The following is a 13,039-nucleotide window of genomic DNA, read 5'->3' on the forward strand; positions in this document are numbered from 1 at the left end:
ACCTCTCCAGGTCTCAGTTATTCATCTAAAATATAAGAATACCTACCTGCCAGATCTGTGCATGTAAGATTAATTGATACATGTAAATTACCTGGAACGGTCCTTGGCACACTGCAAGTATTTGGTAATTATCAGCTGTGGTATTTGCTACACATACATGTGTCTGGCTTCAGAAGTATTTTTCATTACTGAATACTAAATTGCCACATGTTGCAGTAGTGGTAATAAACTTTGCACTTCCTCTGAGAGACAGAGTTGCAGGAGATTTTACATGGAATAACCTAGTCACTTAACCACTGAGCAACCGGTCACTTCTCAGAAAAAACAAAGTGGCATTTTGCAGCGTGAATGTGTCACTACTTGTCATTGGCCATGATGCAAAAAGCAATTTGCTCCATTTTAATTTGATTTTGTTCCATCTTTTAGAGTAATTACCGGACAATTATTTTGTCATAAACTGTATGCTCAATAGGCAAATCTGGCTCCATGAGATTAAGAAACTCATTTTCTCTGATGTGCTTTGCCCCTCTTTGAACTTCAATTCCTGAAAACATATTTTTCAGGTGTTCTCATTGGAAGTAAGTGGTTTTTCAGTCATTTTCATTATCTTAATTTTCATTGTTCTTATGTATTGAAATTCCATTTTTTTCTACAACCAGCAAACTAACCAACCCAAAGTTTTGTATATAACAAATGCTCATTAAATATTTTTGAAGTTTCTATGTTTATATGACACAATGTTATAAATGGATGTTAAAACAATATCTTAAGCTCCCTTGAAGAACTCACAAACCAGAGAAACAAGTAGCAAAATAAGATAACAATCTTATTGGATAATATATACTTTAAAAGATATTATCTTAATACGAAAGACTTCCTCCTCTGTGCTCCCATAGTTGCCATGTATCTCCCTAACTAGGCACTTATATTATAATGAGGTCAAGGTTGATTTGCTTATGTTCCTCCCCTATTAGACCCAAAGCTCCACAGAAGCATGAACCAAATTTATTTTGACATCCTATTATAGTTACCTAACACAGTTTCAGGTACATGGGAGGCATAAGTATCTTCTAAATGGGTAAGTGAATAAATACATGGATGAATGAATGTTCAAGCAAATATTATGAACTTATGGCTTTTTCTTTCTTTGTCTGGAGTGGAAAGAACAAATTTCCATGGTCATATGCATCATGAGATGATGATACTCAAGCTCCCGATATCTGGAAATTTCCAACCATAACAATTTCAATGCTTTTAAGATAGTGGTTTTCTTCTCCTCATGGTATAAAAGAAGGCTCAGATGCTTTAGAAATCTCAAAGCTAGGGAAACTGCAAAAGTTTTATTTTGCTAAATGGCAACTCTGTGAAATCTAAATATAAATGAGATCCTTAGCAAAAGAATACAGTACTTAAATGTGATTCCATGAATTGCTGACAATAGAATTGATGCGAAGCAAACGTAGGCACAGTTTAAAACCAAATCACTTGCTTTGAGAAACAGTGAGAAGGGAGATGGACGCTTTTTTACTGCTTATTATATTAAATGATTAACATACTGATAGGGCTAGGAAGCCCTTAGATATGATATTTCATATTCTTTCTATTTATATTTCAGTTAAATAATAAATTGAATGAGACATTGAGACTCATAAATAATTATTTCTAAAAATGATGGCATTATTCAAGGCCTGGAGTTAGAGTCTCCTTAATTAATGATTGTCAGGTGGTTGACAATGGAAATATTTGCAAGACTTACATTGACTAAAGATGAGGAGATTTGTGAGCATTTGTGTTGAAGGCAATAGAAATAATTAAGAAACAACTTTTAGCTGGGAGGAATCTTTGTGATAATCTAATCTGACAGGCTCATTTTATAGCTTGATAGAGTTATGAAATAGATATGTAAAAGTCAAATTATCACTAATACTACATATTTAGTGCACAATAGGAACTTCAAGCCACATATTTTGACTTCCAGGTCAAGACTTTCCATAATACAATGTCTCTTCTCTTCATGAAATGAGGAAGCTGTGATAGTAAGAATTCAAAATGAAAAATAGTCCAAAATCAAATCATCCAGTGGATTAAAATAAAAAAATTCAAATAGAAAGGTAAATTGAAGAGAGAAGTCTTGCCTGGGTATTGAATGGAACCAGCAGCTTGTCTTGGCCATGCTGCTACACATTCTTTTAGTGCCTTCTCCTTCAACACACTGCATGGTGTCCCGGACACCTGAACCCAGGGAGGTCAGGTAGCAAGGGGACCCAAACCAAATGGCAGTGGAGGTGGACACACAAATTTGTTTTTTTTTTTTTTTTAAGATTTATTTATTTATTTGAGAGAGAGAAAGAGAGAGCTCCTGCATGCAGGAGCGGGGAGAGGGACAGAGGGAGAGGGAGAGGGAGAGAAAGAATCCCAAGCAGACTCCGTGCTCTAGGAGAGATCCTGTTGGGGGGTGGGGGGGCTTGACTGGGAGCTCAATCTCATCACCCTGAGCTCATGACCAGAGCTGAAACCAAAAGTCAGAGGCTTCACAGACTGAGCCACCAAGGAACCCCCAAAAGTTTGTTCTTAAGTCTGACACTTTTTCAGTCCTTTTAAAAATGGGAGGATCCCTCACCCTGCCCCACATTGTAAGCAAACAAAGGCTGTCTATCAAGAATTGCTTCTGCTCTGGGTAAAGATTTCTGTCTAAATGTTTTTGGTGGGTATGGTTGTAAGAGAATATTTATTTATTTAGTTAGTTTGTTAAAGTTTTTTTTTTTTTTTTATTTGAGAAAGAGAGAGCGGGTGCACGAGAAAGAGAAAGAGAGAGAGCGCATGAGCAGCGGGGAGGGGGAGAAGGAGAGGAAGAAGCAGACTCCCCACTGGTAGCAGGTGGACAGGAAGATGTCAGACTGGAAGACACTTCCCCTCTTTCTCTTGGGCTTTATCTGAGGTTTGGAGAAAAGTGGGGGAAAGGAGAGAATATCGGAGAGAATAAAAAATTTAAATGACCAAAAGAGACTGTTTCAATCCAGGGCTGGCAAACTATATGCCCAGTGGCCAACTCTAGCCATAGCCTATTTTTGTCAATAAAATTTTATCGGAAAACAGACACACCCATCTGTTTACGTATTGTCTATGGCCATTTTCGTGCTACAATGACACAGCTGAGCAGCAGTGGCAGAGACCTTTTGGCTCACAAAGCCTAAAATATTTACCACCTGGCCTTCTGTGGGAAGTTTGCAACTTCCTGGTTGAAAACATCAGGTAGAACTTGTTTTAAAACATAATGTGCATTTATTTATTTATTTTTCTTGATATGTGATGGCACAGGTAAAAAAGCCCGAGTAGTTTTAAGCGACAAACTCTACATTTCTCTTTACTGCCGGTTACATCTACATGAAACTGCACGCCCAAGACATCTGTATGTAAATAACCATCACTATTAGCTACAGAATCGGTGGCTGAACTTATATTAAGTTTTCTCTGCTTCCTTCAAAGTGACCATATTTCTTATATAATTCTTAGCAGACAGTGTAGTATTGGGAATGTATTTAGTTGAGACAGAAGGTGGGAGTGAGGCAGAGAAGAAATGAAAATACAGTTCCTCACCTCTACTTAACAGAGGCAGAGCCGAATGTGCTAGATGGGAAGGTGATGGGGCCATGGCCTCAGAGAGGCACCATTGTTTTCTCGTTGATGAGCTCCAAGATTTGTCTCCTAAACTATAACCGAAGGGAAGTGGGAGCCAAAAGGGCATTTCTTTAGCTTTAAATAGTCCCAGAAAGAGTCTCAATCCTTGCTCAGACATTTTCTCAAAGTCCAGTTTCAAGGAAAAAAGTCCTGCGATCTAGCTAACTCCTAATTGTTATGGCAGAGCAACACAATTGAATTAGTCTACGGAAGTATTTAGTGTAAGATCCCGAAACATTTCAGAGTCAACCACCCCTCTGGAACAGACGAATACTTAAACCTTATAAGAAAAAAAAAAAGAAAGAAAGATAGAAAGAAAGAAAGAAAAAAAGAAAAAAAACATGTATATAAAATAGTTTGCATTCAATTTCAAGGAACTTTTGTTTGGGATGTTTTCTAGATAATTTGTCCAGGACTTCAGAACTGGGCATGTATAGAAGTCCTTGGGTTTCCTAGTCACAAATCATTTTCTGTGAATTCTTCCTACCTTCCCCATTCATTTTCATCTTTTTCAACCTCTTTCACCTAGCCATGCTTCCTGTGTTCATTTTATCATTTTTTTTTCCTGGTTTCAAATAAAGGCATAATGATGAAAGGGGAAAAATAAGATTATGATGTGTTTATCTTGTTATTGTGGTAGTGGTCAGCCTTTTTTATTTGGGGACCCTTGTGTCTATTTCTTGCCAGGAGAAAAACCCTAGCAGATACTATCTTATTTAACCTCTGCCTCCAAGTAATTTTATACGTAACTGGTGAAAGATGACTGTTCCATTTCAATAGCCTTCTCCAGCGGAGAAACTTTTATAGGTATAATTTACATCCTTCTTGTTGTAATTTGCAACCATTTAATTTAATTCTGTCTCCATGTAGATGGAAAACATCTGGTCAACCTTTTTACAGAGCTTTTTATATTCTTGAAACCAGTTATTAACAACCCTTAGCTATCCTTTCTTTAATAGTAATCTAAGTTTTTTTAACATCTCTTCATAATAACGTGCTGCTCTTTGTATATAAAGCTGTGATTGTTAGGACACTAATTGGAGTTGTTTCTTGGAGTGGTGAAGAATTTGCATTTATCCAATCACATTTCTTTTACTTCAATCCCTAATGTGTTGCTTGTGCACCTTTAAAGTGGGGTAAGTAGTGGTCTACTACTTCAAAAGCAAGTGAGATATTTACTGGGCCACAAGATTGCATATTTTCTGTCTCAACCAGTGGAGGAAATCCCCCATTTAATAAGTCCTAATAAACACTTCTTGTGTTTTCCTCAGTCTTGATTCACAGAATAAAATCCCACATTTCTCTTTAGAAAAACTAAACAACAACCCAAACAAATAAATTATTAACTACTTTGTTATGTAAATGATTTCTTAAAAGACATTTTTAATGACAACAATGTGGCAATCACATTTATTTAAAAACTTAAAACTCTTAGCAATGCCATCAGATGATAGATCTCATTAAATAGTATTAAAGAAAACAAAAGAAAATCTGTGGGATTTACATGTTAAATTATCATATTGTAAATATAAAAGACCAGGTGTTCCATTTTGACAAATTCATAACTTTGCAAGACAGACGCAAACATATTTTATCACATAAAATATTCATCAATTTTTTTCTTTTGTTTTTATTCAATAGATTTTAAATGAAACAAGAACATAGTCAAGGAAATCTCTAGTAAACACAAAGACTTTGAGAGAAGGACAGCTCAATTCTCATCTCCCACCAAGAGAGAGGTAAGATCATGGGGTCATGATCGATTCATTCAATAAATATGATGTTACCAACTTGTCTTGAGTGCTATTCAAGTTGCCGTTGATACAACAGCTAAAGAAGATAGACAAGTTTTCTTCACTCATGCAGCTAACATTTTAGTGGGGGGATGGCAGACAATACAATAAAGACAAGTAAACAAGACAATATCAATTAAAACAAGTTTTTTTTTAAAGATTTTATTTACTTATTTGACAGAGAGAGAGAGAGAGAAAGAGCACAAACAGGGAGAGTGGGAGAGAGAGAAGCAAGCTCCCCACTGAGCAGGGAGCCCGATGCAGGGCTCAATCCCAGGACCCTGAGATCATGACCTGAGCTGAAGACAGACGCTTAACTGACTGAGCCACCCAGGCGCCCCAAAAGCAAGTTGTCTGAATAAAATAAAATACAGTAGTACAGAATGACTAGTGCTTACATATATCAAATGATATATATTTAAGGGGAGACTTAAATGACAAGCGGGAGCCAGCTCCTCAGTGATCTGAGAAAAAGCAACATAAACTAAAGGAAATAGAAAAATGCCCTTGTAACTGGACAGAATGCTGTGTGTTTTGTGAAACTGTTCTTGTATTCTTCCTCACAACGAATGCATTTCCTGCCCCTCTCCAACAATCCAAATTCAAATCTCCCATTTTCTACAAGTCTTCCCCCAATTCCATAAAACCATCTATTTTGACCCCAGCCCTTAAATTTTTTTTTAAGTATTTCAATGGTACTGGGAAATTTCACACCTAATGATAGATTATGTAAATGTGTGTGACTCTCTTATGTTCTCAGAGTACACAGTTATCTCTGCAATAATGAGAATTGTGTCTCTTTATTTTGTCCTCCATAGTGACAATCCTATGGACAAGTGAAATAAGAATAAGAATCTTGAAGCTTGCTGAAGATTTACCAAGACTTCCCACTCCTTAGATTTTCTACCTCTAAAAAGTGTTTTATAAAAAGAAAAGAGGAATGCTTCTGGGGTAATAACCACACTACCTTGCCTAATAGTGACAAAAGTATGTTAAATAAGAGTAAAGTAATTGGAACTGCTCAGATTGGGCACATTTTCTAATGTATCCTAGAGAATTAATCCTTGCTTAAAGCCCTGAGCTCTTGGGGCACAGCCAGAATCTATCCTGAGTGACTTGGAAGCAAAGTCTGAAATCAAGAAAATAAGGAGGCTGAAGGAATCCAGGGAGGAGAGCAGAGGAAACCCTGCTAGTGGCTAGTTCATGAACTGTAAAACAAAACAAAACAACAAAAAACCCAAAAAAACAAATTACATAATGACAGGCTGAGGAATATAGAACACAGAGCACAGGGCAGGCTGGACAGGAGTCTCCAGCTCCTCACCATCTGCTTCCTTTTTCCCTGCAGAAACAGCTGACACCGGGAGCCCACCCTGAAACAACTCAGACCCCAGCAGTGTCTCAGATCACAGGAATTACACAGTGGAGAATCTCATCTGCATGGGTGTGGCTGCCTTGATCCTGGTGGTCCTTGGGATTCTGCTGCTAGAGGCTCAGTACAGCCAGAGAAGGACCCCGGATGCAGCCAGGAGCTAAACACAAGAGGGAGCAAACCCACCATTCACTGTGGCAGAACTTCGGACATGAATCTGATGTGCCCAGAGGGATCTGGAAGAAAACCTGCAGCTCATGCTGGCTGATCTGTCTGCTGAGAACATCAAGGGGGAAACATGGGTTAGGTGCCAGGAAATGTCTGGGCTGTTCCCTGTCCAGGACTCATCCCCCATGAACTGTGGTGCTTTCCTTCCTGACATTTTTGGATATCCTTGACTGCCCCCCTGTCTTCCCTCATCCCTGTGACTTGAGGTTTTATCCCCACACAGCAGGTTTGGGTTCATACCTTCCTACAGCAGCAGCTCTGGTCCCCTTTGGTGGGATACATTTTCCTTCACCTTCGATTTCCACATTCCCTCATGTGTACTATTGACCTCTGTCCCTTCAGCCCAAAAACACAAAATCTGTTTTCATAAGTAAATAAATGGGTGAAAAAAAAAAAAAAAAAGGACTTAAGCCTGATTCTTAGCTGCTAGTTGTTAGTTCTTAACCTTAAACTTTCAATGATTGTCCACTTTTATTGCCCCCCCCCCCCAGTAACAAGGGTCCTTTATTTATTGCCTTGACTTTTGATAGCAATCTCTAAACATTGATAAAACTATGCAGAAACCCACACTGTTGAGACCCTAATTTTCAAGAAAGAGGGCAAAAGATTATAGGGGTTGCAGAGTTAATACACTGAACATGTTGTGGTGCATGGCTGGCTCAGTTGGAAGAGCATGTGACTCTTGATCTCAAGGTCCTGTGTTCGAGCCCCATGTAGGGTGCAGAGATTACTTAAATAAGTAAAACTTAAAAAAAAAATTGGAACATATCTCAGTGATGTAGGCTGTTTTCCAAATATAGAGACCAAATAATGATTTGAAATTGTTTTCAGACCCACACACAATCAGGAACAAACATTTTGGCAGTAAAAAAATGCATATAAAAAAGCATATGGTGGTAAATGGCAGAGTCCTTAAGAAAAAAGTGAAAGGAAATCATTCATTCCAGTTAGTTCACACTGATGATTTGAGTAGCTATTTTCTGCCTTTAGAATTGTCAAATGATATTCAAACCAAAAATGGTCTTAAGTATTAGAAAAATTCTTTATTCTGCTAGGTGTTTCTGGGCAGGATCTCATGACGGCATTTCAGGTCACTTGCTTAATTTGAGGGTTGGGATGAATGGAAGAGAACCAAGAATGAACATCCCTTGAGTTGGTGGGAGCCCTTGAACAAGGTAGAGGGACAAAAGTTTGCTTTATGAGCCGTCTTTAAAGCTGCTATTTAGATTTTTAAAGTATTTAGTGTTAAAGATGTCCCTATTTTGTTTTTATCTGGCTCCAGAAAAATAAGGGTCATGCAACTGAGATAAAATCACATCGAGATACAGAGAATGGCAACAGGAATGAGCTCTAAATGTGGAGCTTAAAACGATCTAGACTGCATGAGAAAGAAGACGGGTGTCTCAGACAACTCTTGTGCCCCACCTCACCCTGCTTTGAGTCCTGCCTGGCGCTCCAGCCTCTGTTGCAGGAGGTGACCATCTCCAAGCTGCCCTCCACTAGCAGTGGCAGGTGCAACCCAACAGTGCCTTTCCCTGGGTCACTTGCCAACCACTTATTGCCTAGAGACTTTTCTGACACACTGAATGTGAAACATTCTTGGGAACCTGCAAAGCATTCAGAAGTGCTGGGCAGTTAAGATCTGAGGAGTCAGCCTTGTCCCAATGGGGATAGGAACTGATGGATAAATGCTCTTGTCTCATCCCCTACGCAAACAGCCCTTACACACTTTGTAAGGCTCTTCAGAAGGTGCCAGTGCCATGGACGTGAGTGCCAGTCACCTGTTTGGTGGCCAACTTGATAATGCATCCTGAGATAAGCTTCTGCGTCTTTCCTCTTCACTGTGTTTCTTAGGATTAGATATTCCTCAGAATTATTAGTCATCAAGTCTTTGTCTCAGGATCTACTTTCAGAAGGACTGAAACTAGAACAGTGGGGATTTAGGGGGAAGGAAGAAGGAAAAGAGCAGGGGGAGTGAACCATGTTTTGTCCCCCAAACAGTAGACTGTTAACTGATTTATATGCTGAGTCAAGGCTATGGGTAACCCAGAGAAAGTGAGAGAGTTTTACAGATAACTGGAATTGTCTTTGAGTTTCTACTTGACACAGAGCACAATCCCCAAATGTCCCATTCTCCAGAGTTTCAAATGTGTTGTCTGAATGGAGAGCTAGAAAAACATATTTCCTTCTAATCCCAGGGCAGTAGCTCTTTGTCATTATTACATACTTTATGGACTTTTATTAACTTACAACAGAAACCATAGGAAAACCATTATCTTCAACACATAAGGCGATGATTCTAAGTGACAGTAATATTATTTTCTTAACATTACTCCTATGTGATAGTATATCTGTGTAGGTTTGTGTGTGTGTAAGAGAGAAAGAGATTTTGTTCCAGTTTAACTTCTTTTAACTAGTTCATTGGCTATTCTGATTCAGAGGAAAAAAGAAGACAGTTTGATTTTGATACAATGTAGTTCATGATCCTAACATATTAAAACGTGGGTTGTTTTCAGTTTATGGTTGTTATAAATCCCTACTGTTGACATTAAATCTTATTTATAACCTATTTAAACTCCTGCCAGAGGCAGACTTAGGTTTCTGTATTTATGAAATAAACATTTAACTCTCATGAATCATGATATCAATTCGACCTACTGTGCCCACTGTAAGCTACTTATACTCAATTCCCATGAAACTTAGCATCTCCATAAGATTTGGGTAGAAACTCATTTTCCTGCATTATTTCACATCATTGACTTATAAATAAGAGAAAGCTTAAAATGACAAAGTGACTTTGAGCTTCTTGAGATGTTATTTATGCACATACATTTCCTTCTCTGATCAAAGCTTTTATCCTTGTTCCTTGAAATATTGTATTTGTAATTTCATTAGACATTTCAAAACACATCAGAATGCAAACATTTTTCAGTATCTAATTTAGTTGAAACTGCAAATGAGTCCTATTTGTTTTAGGGTTGGTTTTATTTCATTAAGTCAGAATTACTTGTTTTATAATTACATGTGGAAATAAATAGCCTTTTCACAGGCTAATGAAAAAAATCACTCACTCAACTTTATTCCAAATTTATTTGACTGGCAGAATTTCAAGTAACCTCTCACTCATCTTTACCATAAGAAATTAATTTCTCTTTCTCAACACAATAAAAAATGTTAATTAGAATTTTCCCCAATTAGTTAAAAATCATAAAATTTTTTTAAAGAATGAAGGAGAAAGATTTGGTAAACACACAGCATTAAAAAGGAGATTTGGACATGAGAGAAAAAAAGGTTTTATTTATAATGCCTACTCCTTTCAAAATAGTTCTTCAATTAAAGAAATATCTAAAGAGAGAAATAAACTAAATTTGAAATGATTATGTACTTTTTTAATAAATAAAACTTTTTCCTGAGAGAAAAAGAAGACTGGCAACATTTTAACATGTGTTACAGAGTGAAGCCACTCTAGAAAGTTATTTTTGTTTTCGTATATGGCTTGGTGGTGAATATTTTGAAAAATTTTCAGATTCAAGTAACAATTTCTATTGCATAGAGGAGAAAATTCTGGTCTCAGCCGTCTATTTTAACCAAGTATCTGGAGAAGTTTCAACCCTTTATGAGAAAAATGTTGGTTTTGCCTAGAATTACCATTTTTAGTACAAGTCTGTGTAAAAATAGGCAGCCTTGGTGTAAGGGCCAAAGGAAAAGCTAATTCTTATTTTTAGAGCAACAATTCTAATGGCCACATAAATCAGATCATCTCTCTCTCTCTTTCTTAAAACATTTCAATGGCTTGCCAATGAACTAATTAAAAAAAAAAAAAAAAAAAAAAACATCCAAGCTTCTTAACATAGGTGTGAGATTCGGTCACTATCAGTTTTCCCACCCTCATTTCATACCAGTCTCCCTTCCACTCCACACTCCAGCCACACTGGTCTCCTCAGTATTCGTTGAATGTGTCAAGTTATTGTCTTCCTAACAGCTTTGTATTTCCTAGAATGTTCTCCACTTTTTCAGAGGGTTTGCTTCTCATTTTTCAGGTCACAATTTAGATGACACCTTTACAAAGAAAACTACGTTGACACTGTCTAAGGTAGCACCCCTCTCCCCAGGGACTCTCACTCATATTTTCCTACTTATTTACCTCATAGAAGTTATTACTATCTTTGTTAATTTGTTTACTTGTTTATTATCCATTTCATCTGAATAAAATGTGAACTTTGAAAAATACACTTTGTATTGTTTCTTGTAGTATCTCTAGCATAAATATTTGCATAATATTTAGAGAGCATCTAACCATTATTGATGATCTTTGTTAGAGATGGAACTATCATTATGTGAGGTTCTTAAAAATGCCACTAAATAAGATCCTTTACAAATTAAAAAACCTTTTAGATTGACCCCTTGAGAACTTGAGAGCCACAACTTGAAAACTTCTTATCTCTCAGTACTAACTTCCCCATAATAAAGAGCTCACAAGTCACATCTTCAAAACTGTCAACAACCACGTTGACCAGAAGTGTATTACCAACAATCATATGAGGCAATATAACATGGTGGTCAGGAGGAAAGGCTCTGAGATAAAGTCAGATAGCTCTATCATTTATGAATAGCAGGATCCTGGACAAGTTACTTACACTCTAAGAGTTGGATTTCTCATCTGTAAAGCATGGAAAATAAGAGCATCCACCTCAAAGCCCTTCTGTTAGGATTAAATGAAACAACATATGTATAGAAGTGAAAGCCAACAGGTTTCTGCCACCTTCTATTCAGACACAGCTTCATTCACACCATTATATCCTTCCTGCCTGTTGCCATAAGTGAGCTTTCTTCTTACTAAAGTCAATCTCTTGATTTGACAGTAAACCCAAACCCCTTTTGCCTAACCAAGAATATCGAATCCCTTCCTTTCATTATCATTAGTTTTTGACTTTCTATAGCATTATTTCCATCACAAGGCAAAGAAGTTTCTCATCTTAAAACAAGTAATCAAACAAACTTCTCTTGACTCTGCTTCCGGGCCAGCTACTGCTCCATTCTTGAATTCCACCTTGCAGTAATACTCCTCAAACTAGCTGTCTATTTGTTTACTTTCTTTGCTGTTTCTGCTTGTGTTCCTGTTAAGTGCATTCCACTCAGGCATCTTCCCTTGGTACCTCATGAAATTCTCCCATTTGCTAAACTCAATGATGAATTCTCAGTCTTCATCTTACTTTTGCTTTACTTAGGAACAATATTTGATACAATTGCTCTCTCCCTCCAGCAAAGAGTTTCTACTCTTGGATTAAATTAACACATTCCCTTAGTTTTCCTTCTTTATTAGTCATTTCTTCTCTGCTCCTTTCTTGGTTACACCCATTCTTCCTAAGCACTCAAGATTCAAGTGTCCCAGACCTTAGTACGTGGTTTTCTTAGGCTCTTTTGTTTCACAAATATGTGTAAATTACTAAATGTATATATTCAGACCAGACCTCACCCCTGAACTTTAAGCTATTTCAGCTGCCTACTTGATCTTTCCATCTGGATAACCCACAGATATCTGAAACACATTGTGTTTAACAATGAAATCTTGATCTTCTTCCAATCTTGTTCCATCTGTTGCCATTCCCATCTTACTTGATGGTAAACTCCTTTTTCAGTTGTGCAAACTACAACCTTGGGGTATTTGAGGGACTGCACTTTTTTTTTTTAAACATATATCCAATTCAGAAGGAAATACTGCTGACTCTAACTTACGTATACAATTTACTACTTCTCTCCATTTTCAAGGATACTTTTAAATGAAGTCATTGTCATTTTTCTTCTAGAATATTGAAATAGCCTCTTCTTCTTGCTTATATTTTTATGCCCCTTACAGTCTCCCAGAAACCAGAGGCTTAAACTGTAAGCCAGATCATTTCACTCTTCTGCTTAAGGCTTTCCACTGGCTCCCTGTGAAATTATATATATATCTGTCCACTGCAGTTCC

The 13,039-nt window shown here is 37.3% G+C and overlaps 1 protein-coding gene across 2 annotated transcripts in view; it reads right to left on the minus strand.

Annotated features, from left to right (window-relative positions):
• Nucleotides 1-13,039, minus strand: part of FUT9 (fucosyltransferase 9) — a 191,035-nt gene that overhangs the window by 29,944 nt on the left and 148,052 nt on the right. The gene's annotated exons all lie outside the window — the stretch shown is intronic.

Source organism: Halichoerus grypus, chromosome 9 (genome assembly GCF_964656455.1).
Source record: "Halichoerus grypus chromosome 9, mHalGry1.hap1.1, whole genome shotgun sequence".
In the NCBI taxonomy this organism is placed as follows: domain Eukaryota; kingdom Metazoa; phylum Chordata; class Mammalia; order Carnivora; family Phocidae; genus Halichoerus; species Halichoerus grypus.